We start from the raw sequence: 8,409 nt of genomic DNA on the forward strand, positions 1-8,409 counted from the left end.
GGATCGAACCTGCGTCCCCATGGATACCAGTCGGATTCGTTTCCCCTGAGGCCCAATGGGAACTCCTGGATTTGGCCTTTATTGAAAAGATGGCATGGAAGTGTTAAAAAGTACTGTGACTTTCTTGAAGGTCAGGATCTCCTTCTTCCCTAAGAATCTGGGCTTCCTTCTTTGCTCTCCTTTTTATTCCCTTTGGCAATCCCCGGGCTGTGCCTCTGGGTGCCAAGAAGTTCTGCCTCCTTTTGGCCTGAAAGGAGGACTCACTATTCTCGTCTTATTTTCTGGGGCTTCCGTCCATCTGGAGACACAAACTGACCACAAGTCTTCAGGTGTCAGTAGTGGGATGTTCACGGATCCCCCTCATTGGGTACGTGTAGCATCTTCCATGACTGCATTCAAGTCAAAATGAGTCCAGGAACACTGGGCGTTCCCAGGAACAGTTACAGGCTTGACTTCCCTAGCTGCTGCGTATCTGGGCATTTCACAGCATGTCTTTCCTCGCATTCTGGAAACCTCGATCGTATTTTCAGCTTGTTGCCCACTCTTCCCAGTCATCACTAGGAACTAGTACATTTGCTGATTTTTTTTTTTCCCCTTTGAGTTAAATTGAGGAACGACCTCAGTGAGCTTAACGTAGTGGGCCGGAAGACTAAGGTGATGGGGTCTTTTCATGGGACAGAGATGGCGATGATAATAATGATGATATGATCATTGGTGATGGCATTAATTGTAACAAAGATTACACAACGTCCCAATCTCTTTGTCTTCACAGTTTGCAAAAGATATTTTTACATTCATTATTCCATTTCATCCTCATTTGAACAGAGTGACAGCACAGGTAACAATCATTTTTGTAGACGAGGCTCAGAAGGTGAAGTGGTTGCCTGTCTATATCTATATTTATTTATCTATCTCTATATATCTGTATATAGCTAGGTATACAGATTTATTAGGGTTTACTTGTACGTTAAACTGAACAAAGTTTAAATGTACACTTTGATGAATTTTCTCTCTCTCTCTTTTTTTTTTTTTTTTTGCTTTTTAGGACTGCATCCGTGGCATATGGAAATTCCCAGGCTAGGGGTCAAATCGGAGCTATAGCTGCCAGTCTACGCCACAGCCACAGCAACGTCAGATCCGAGCAGTGTCTGAGACCTACACCACAGTACACGACAACTTGGGATCCTTAACCCACTGAGTTAGGACCAGGGATTGAACCCGCAACCTGATGGTTCCTAGTCGGATTCGTTTCCGATGCACCACAAAGGGAACTCCACTTTGATGAATTTTGACATAGTGTCCACTTGTGAAACCATCACCACAATTAAGACTGTAGACATATCCATTGTGCCTCAAAGCATCTTGATGCTCCCTTGCAATCTCTTTTTCTCCTTCCCACCTCCCCACCCTGGCAACTACTGACCTGCTTCTCATGACTAGAGAGATGTTCCCATGACTAGAGAGACAACTGGAATGTACAGTATGCCTGCCTTTTTTTCCCAGTGGAGGCAGCAGTGTCTGGCCTCTTTTATTCAATCATTTTGAGATTCATTCATGATGTTATTGTAACAATAGTTCATTCATTTTTCTTACTGAGTATTACTCCATTGCATGGATATCCTAAAATTTGTTTATCCATTCACCTGTTGATTTGCTTCAAAGTTTTTGGTTATTGCAAGCAAAGCTGCTATGAACATTCATCCATAAGTCTTTGTGAGGACATACACTTTTTTTTTTTTCTTTTTAGGGCTGCACCTGCGGCATATGGAAGTTCCCAGGCTAGGGGCTGAATGGGAGCCATTGCTACAGCCACCGCTACAGCCACATCCACAGCCACAGCCACAATGGATCTGAGCAGCATCTACAACCTACACCACAGCTCATGCCAACACTGGATCCTGAACCTACTGAGAGAGGCCCAGGATGGAACACGCATCCTCATGGATACTAGTCAGGTTTGTAATCTGCTGAGCCACAATGGGAACTCCTGGACATACACTTTCATTTCCTCTGGTAAATAACTGGTAGTGGAATGGTTCGGCATAGTAGGAGCAGTCTTTTTGTTATTTTTATTTAGCCATGTTCCAGATGAATTTGTGTGCTCTTGACTGACATTTGTTTCAAGGATGGTAATTCTGGACTCAGAATAAATTGTAAAGCTTTCCATCTTGTTCTGTTCCCTGGAATAGTTTAACTGTATTATTTTATTGATGGGTTTGATAAAATTGTCTACAAAATAATCTGGGCCTGAGGCCTTTTAGGATGTTTTGCTGCTGCTGCTGTTGTTGTTAATTCTCTCAATTTCTTTAACGGTAATTGGTTTATGCAGGTTTTTTGTAGATCACCTACTGCCCTTCCACTCGCGGCATTTTTATTCACGTTGTCTCTCCATTAATTCTCTCATCTAATTCTCCAATTTAGAATTAGAACTTTTTGAGGGAAGAACTCCAGGGTATTCTTTTCTAGATTTCCAGGAAAGGTACATAATAAATCATCATTTGGTAGAATGAATGAATATTGATATTTAATTGCTGTAACAAACACACTTCAACATATTGGTGGCAAAGTATAGTGAAAGTCTATTTGTTGTTCACATATGAATCTCTTTCTTCCTCACTGTCCATTGAGGATACTCCAGGTCAGTGGCAGGCTTTCTCCTATGCGATGATTCGGTGACTCAGGCTCCTTTCAGCCTGTGGCCTGGCCATCCCTTCCACATGGAGCTGGCATTTGGGAGAAACGAAGGAGGAGTAGATTTTTGACATTTAAATGCCTTGGTCCGGAAGTGACATTCATCACTTTCACTTACTTCCTTTGGGGAGTCACATGACCTGATCCATACTCAAGGGGCCTGGGACATGCAGTCCCTGGCTGGGCATCAGCTGCCCAGCTGCAACCATGGAAGGGGGAACAGGACTTTTGGGTGGACAGTTAACTGTTTCTTTCACGGGCAGTCACAGGTTTTACTGGTGAGGTTTTCATTGCCTTTCTCAGTGAGACCTTTTCTGCACCCACGTTTGATAAATGGTTGTTTTCACGGCTGCCAAGAGCTGTTGAGTAAGAGTGTAACAGAAGACATTCATTTCCTTGCTGTGTTTGTCCGACAACTCACTGTGTCACAGCTGGAAAACTCATTACTCATGAGGACTTCTTTCACAGGTACAAGAACATAAAGACGTATTTATTGAACAATTTTCAGAGTAACGTCAGTAAGCTATTAATCCAAAAATATATCCAAATATGAAGTATAAATGCTATAGAAAATCCAAATATTAAAGAGAATCTAAAAATACATACTGGTCGAATATTTCTTTCATTCATTTATTCACTTATTCATTCTTTTTTTCTTTTTTGGCTGCTCGGCGGCGTATGGAGTTCCCAGGCCAGGAATTAGATCTGAGCTGCAGTTCCTGGATCCTTGAACCCCCTGTGCTGGGCCAAGGATCGAATCTGCATCCTGGCGCTGCCGAGACATGTTGTTCTCGTTGCGCCACAGCGGGAACTCCGACTCATTCATTAAAAAAAATTGAAACAATTTATATAACATTTCACACAGAAATTTTCAGTTGTAGAGTGTACAATTCAGTGGTTGCAGTATATTCACAAAGTAGTGCCACTATCACCAGTATCCAATTCTAGAATGCTTTCACCACCCCAAAAAAGAAAGACCGTAACTATTAGTGGTCACTCCCAACCCCTTTCTCCCCCAGTCCCTGGCAACCACTAATCTACTTTCTGTCTCTATGGATTGTTCTACTCTGGACAGCTCATGCAAACGAGATCATACGCTATGTGGGTTTTTGTGTCTACATAGCATGTCTTCAAAGTTCATCTGTGTGGTAGCAGGTATCAATACTTCGATCCTTTTCATGGAGGATAATATTCTACTGAATAGATATATCACACTTTCTTTATGATTCCTTCATTTAAGAAAAATTCTTTCGCCGCTCCTGCAGCATGTGGAATTTCCTGGGCCAGGAATAGAACCCACGCCACAGCAGCGACCTGAGCAGTTGCAGGGATAAAGCCGGATCCTTAACCCACCAGGTCATAAAGGATCTCCTAAATTTTTTTTTAAACCGTGGCAACATAACATAAAATTGATTATCTTGCTCATGTTTCGATGTACAGTTCATTGGTATTACAGATATTTCACATTGCTGGGCAATCATCCTCAGAGCTCTCTTTATCTTGCAAAACTGCAAGTCTGTACCCATTAAATAAGAAATCCCGGAGTTCCCATCGTGGCTCAGTGGTTAAGGAATCCGACTAGGAACCATGAGGTTTCGGGTTCAATCCCTGGCCTTGCTCAGTGGGTTAAGGATCCGGTGTTGTCGTGAGCTGTGGTGTAGGTTGCAGATACAGCTCGGATCCTGAGTTGCCATGGCTATGGCGAAGGCCAGCAGCTACAGCTCCGATGAGACCCCTAGCCTGGGAACCTCTATATGCCACAGGAGCAGCCCTAGAAATGGCAAAAAAGACAAAAAAAAAAAAAAAAAAAAAAAAAAAAAAAAAAAAAAAGAAAGAAAGAAAGAAAGAAAGAAATCCCCATTCCCCCTCCCTCCAGGCCCTGGCAACTACTATTCTGTCTCTACAAATCTGACTGCTCTGGGTACCTCATATAAATGTAATCATATAGTATTTGTCTTTTTGTGACTGGGTTATTTCAGTCGGCATTAATGTCCTCAAGAGTCATTCATTTTGCAGCATGTGTCAGAAATTCCTTACTTTGTCGGAAGGAAAGTATACATACTTTTTATTGCATATATATATATGTATGCCACATTTTCTTTTCCATTCATCCATTAACAGGAGTTGGGTTGCTTCCACCTTTTAGCTCTTCTGATTAAAACTGCAATGAACATGGGGAGACAAATATCTCTTTGAGATCCTCGGTCGATTCTTTTGTGTTTACACCCAGAAATGGCATTGTTGGATCATACGGGGATGCTATGTTTAAGTTTTTAAGGAACTGCCATATTGTATTCCATAGAGGCTGCACCATTTACATTTCTACTGAGAGCACATAGGGATTCCCTTTTCTCTGCATTCTCATCAACACTTGATATTTTCTGTTTCACTCATTTATTTTATTTTATTTTTATTTATTTATTTTTTGTCTTTTGTCTTTTTAGGACCGCACCCATGGCATATAGAGATTCCCAGACTAGGGGTCTAGTCAGAGCTGTAGCCACCAGCCTACACTACAGCCACAGCAACACCAGGTCCAAGCCGCATCTGTGCCCTACACCACAGCTCACGGCAACACCGGATCCTTAACCCACTGAGTGAGGTCAGGGAGTGAACCTGCAACCTCATGGTTCCTAGTTGGATTCGTTGACCACTGAGCCACGACGGGAACTCTTGTTTCACTCATTTATTTTAAAACAGGCTTTCACCGAGTACCTACTATGCCAAGGCCCTGCTATATACCTGGCAGAAACTTGGGTTGGCAAGATGTTAAGTCACAGTTTCTCTGCTCTCAGGAGTTCAGTGTAAACGTGGAGGAAGAGGTGAGGAATTACTTGGGGAAGTCTTCACAAAGAACCTAATATTCAAGCTGGATGTGAAAAGGTGAGCAGGAGAACAGGTGGAGGGGAGGATAATCCAAGCTGAAAGAGCAGCGCACAGTAGCTAGCCTCCAGGATGGCCTCCAGGATGGCCCCAATTATTCTCACCTTCTGCTAGTTATGCTCTTGAACAATGACTTTTTTTTTTTTAGGGCCACATGTGAGGCAGATGGAAGTTCCAAGGCTAGGGGTCCTATTGGAGCTGCAGTTGCTGGGCCAGCTCCACAGCCACAGCAAAGCCAGATCTGAGCCACATTTGTGACCTACACCACAGCTCACGGATCCTTAACCCACTAAGTGAGGCCAGGGATTGAACCCTCATCCTCATAGATACTAGTCGGATTTGTTACTCCTGAGCCATGACAGGAATTCCTCTCTTGAACATTGAATAGTTCTGACCTGTAAAACCAACAGGATCTTGTGAAAGTGACAGTGTGTGGCTTCTGAGGATACGTCATAGAAGATTTTGTGATTTCCTGCCTTGCTCCCTCTTGGCTCTCCTCCTCTGGAGAAGATAGCCGCCATGTCATGAAGACACTCAAGATGCCTCAGGTCGTATCAGGAGGGTCCCAGGTAAAGAGAAACTGAGACGAGGAGTTCCTGTTGTGGTTTAGGAACCATGAGGAGGCAGGTTTGATCCCTGGCCTCGCTCAGTGAGTTAAGGATCTGGCGTGGCCGTGAGCTGTGGTGTAGATTGCAGATGTGGCTTGGATCTGCTGTGGCTGTGGCTGTGGTGTAGGCCAGCAGCTACAGCTCTGATTTGACCCCTAGCCTTAGAACTTCCATATGCTATGAGTGAGGCCCTTAAAAAAAAAAAAAAAAAAAAAAAAAGGAACTGAAACTTCCTGCCAGCCTGTCAGTTAAGAACGGCAGCATCAACTTGTCTGCTTCATGAGGAAGCAAATCCTCCAGTCCCATCAAGCCTTCAGATGACAGCATGGCCAGCATCTGACTAACCTTATGAAAACCCATGAGCCCAAACCACCCACCAAGCAGCCTGTGATTTCCTGATTTAAACCACTCAAAAGCCAAATAATATATATTTACTATTGTGTTAAGCCACTAAGTTTTGAAATAATTTGTCACACAGCAAGACATAACTAATGCATCTAGAAGCATGAGAAGATCTGGTATGTGCAGAAATGGTGGCATAAGAGACCACAGCCTGAAACCCCAAGTTTAGACAGGCTTCTGAAACCCAAGGTCTGTGTAAGAGTGGGCCAGGGCGCCACCTGGTGGAAGAAGCTGTGCCTAGACATTCACTCATCTTTCCGTTCCTATTTCTCCCGCTTGCTCTACCTAATATTTCGCCAAAGACCACAGTGAAGTTCAATTATGTGGGCCACATCCACCCTTGATTATAGATGCAAAGACTACCCTCTGTAAAATGTCAAATTAAGATATTTATTATATCTTCTATTTCCATTTTATTTTCTCCCTTGGTCTCTCCCACCTATCTGCTATCCAGGGGAAACATCAGTGGTGCCAGAATTTGAGGCAAAAGTGAGGACTCAGTTGCTAGAGAAGGGAAAGAAGGAACCAAGGGAACTTTATAAAAATGCAGAGTCAGGCCTCAGAAATCAGTGTCCAGTTCTCAAGGCTCTAGCTCCTAGGGAAATCTTTTGTTCATTGATGTTGGCCATGACTGTTGTCCCTTTCTGGTCTTTAGAGCCTTCTTGTATCCTCCAAAGTACTGCTCAAATAATGTCTAGGAGTTCTGGAATGATATCCCTCAATTCTATAGCTGCCAGGAGAGAGAACCAATAAATTTACTAGGCACAGCTAGCCTGAGATCGGTGGTCCAGGCAGACCCAAGGAGGGGGGGATTGCAAAGAAACAGAAACTTACCTTTAGAGTAAATGGTGGAATGGTGGAATTTCAGGTGAAGATACTGAAGAAAAAAAAAATCTCCTTTCTTGACTTCTCCTAGCCTCTTCCGAAAGGAGAGGCAAGCTTGGCCCAGGCACAAAGCCAGGCTCATTCCTCTAAGAAACAGGGCAATTTCTGAATATGGCTTAGTGGTGTGCAGGGAATTTGGATCTGCCTACATTCTGGCTGTGTGGAGGGGGAAGTGATTACTTTGGCTGGGACAATCAGGGAAGGAGTGCAAACATCGGACTCCTGCTTAGATGAATGGGTTGGATCTGGAAGAAGGGCATTCCTCCCTGAGCTCACAGCACAAGTGATGTAAAGAGACCAGAATGAAAGGGGTATGTGAAAGTAACAATAGAGGGATTCGGTTGGCCAAAGAAGCTCCTGAGAGGGAAGAGCAGGGGATAAATGCAGACTAAGGTGGTGATGGTATAGCTGGGGGAGCCAGGGTCAGATGACACGTCAGGTTAAAATCCCAGCTCCCATCTGCATACTAGATGAGTGACACTGAAGTTCCTTGATACATCTCAGATTCCTCATCTGTGAGATGGTGATAACCCTAACAGGGCTGTTGGAGGAGCACTAGAAAAGATAATGCCTATAGAGAGCTTAGTAGAGTGCTTGGCGCCTGTTATGCCCTATGTACATAAACGCTAGTGTCATCATTAATGCAAAGGTATAGGACACATGCTTTAAGGGCGATTAACCCGGCAACACAGTAAGAAGTAGGTTGAATTGGGAAAGGCTTGCCCAGGCCCTTGCTCACGGTACTACTCAGGAAACACTGAACGGAATGGCATTCTCTGCTAGGCGTCAGGCATGCAGGATATGATTTCTGCCTTTTGTAAGCTCAGGGTCCCTAGGGGGTGAGGTAAGTGCCAAAGTTGGTGATGGGGAGGACGCAGACGTACATTCTCAGATTAGCTTCTCTCTAACTGTTCCCTGCAAGAATCCAGAGCGAGGCGGG

Source organism: Sus scrofa, chromosome 14, assembly GCF_054392235.1.
Source record: "Sus scrofa isolate SSC_HxYL_T2T_F1_AM1 chromosome 14, Sscrofa_HxYL_maternal_Yorkshire_Landrace_v2.0, whole genome shotgun sequence".
NCBI classification, from domain to species: Eukaryota; Metazoa; Chordata; class Mammalia; order Artiodactyla; family Suidae; genus Sus; species Sus scrofa.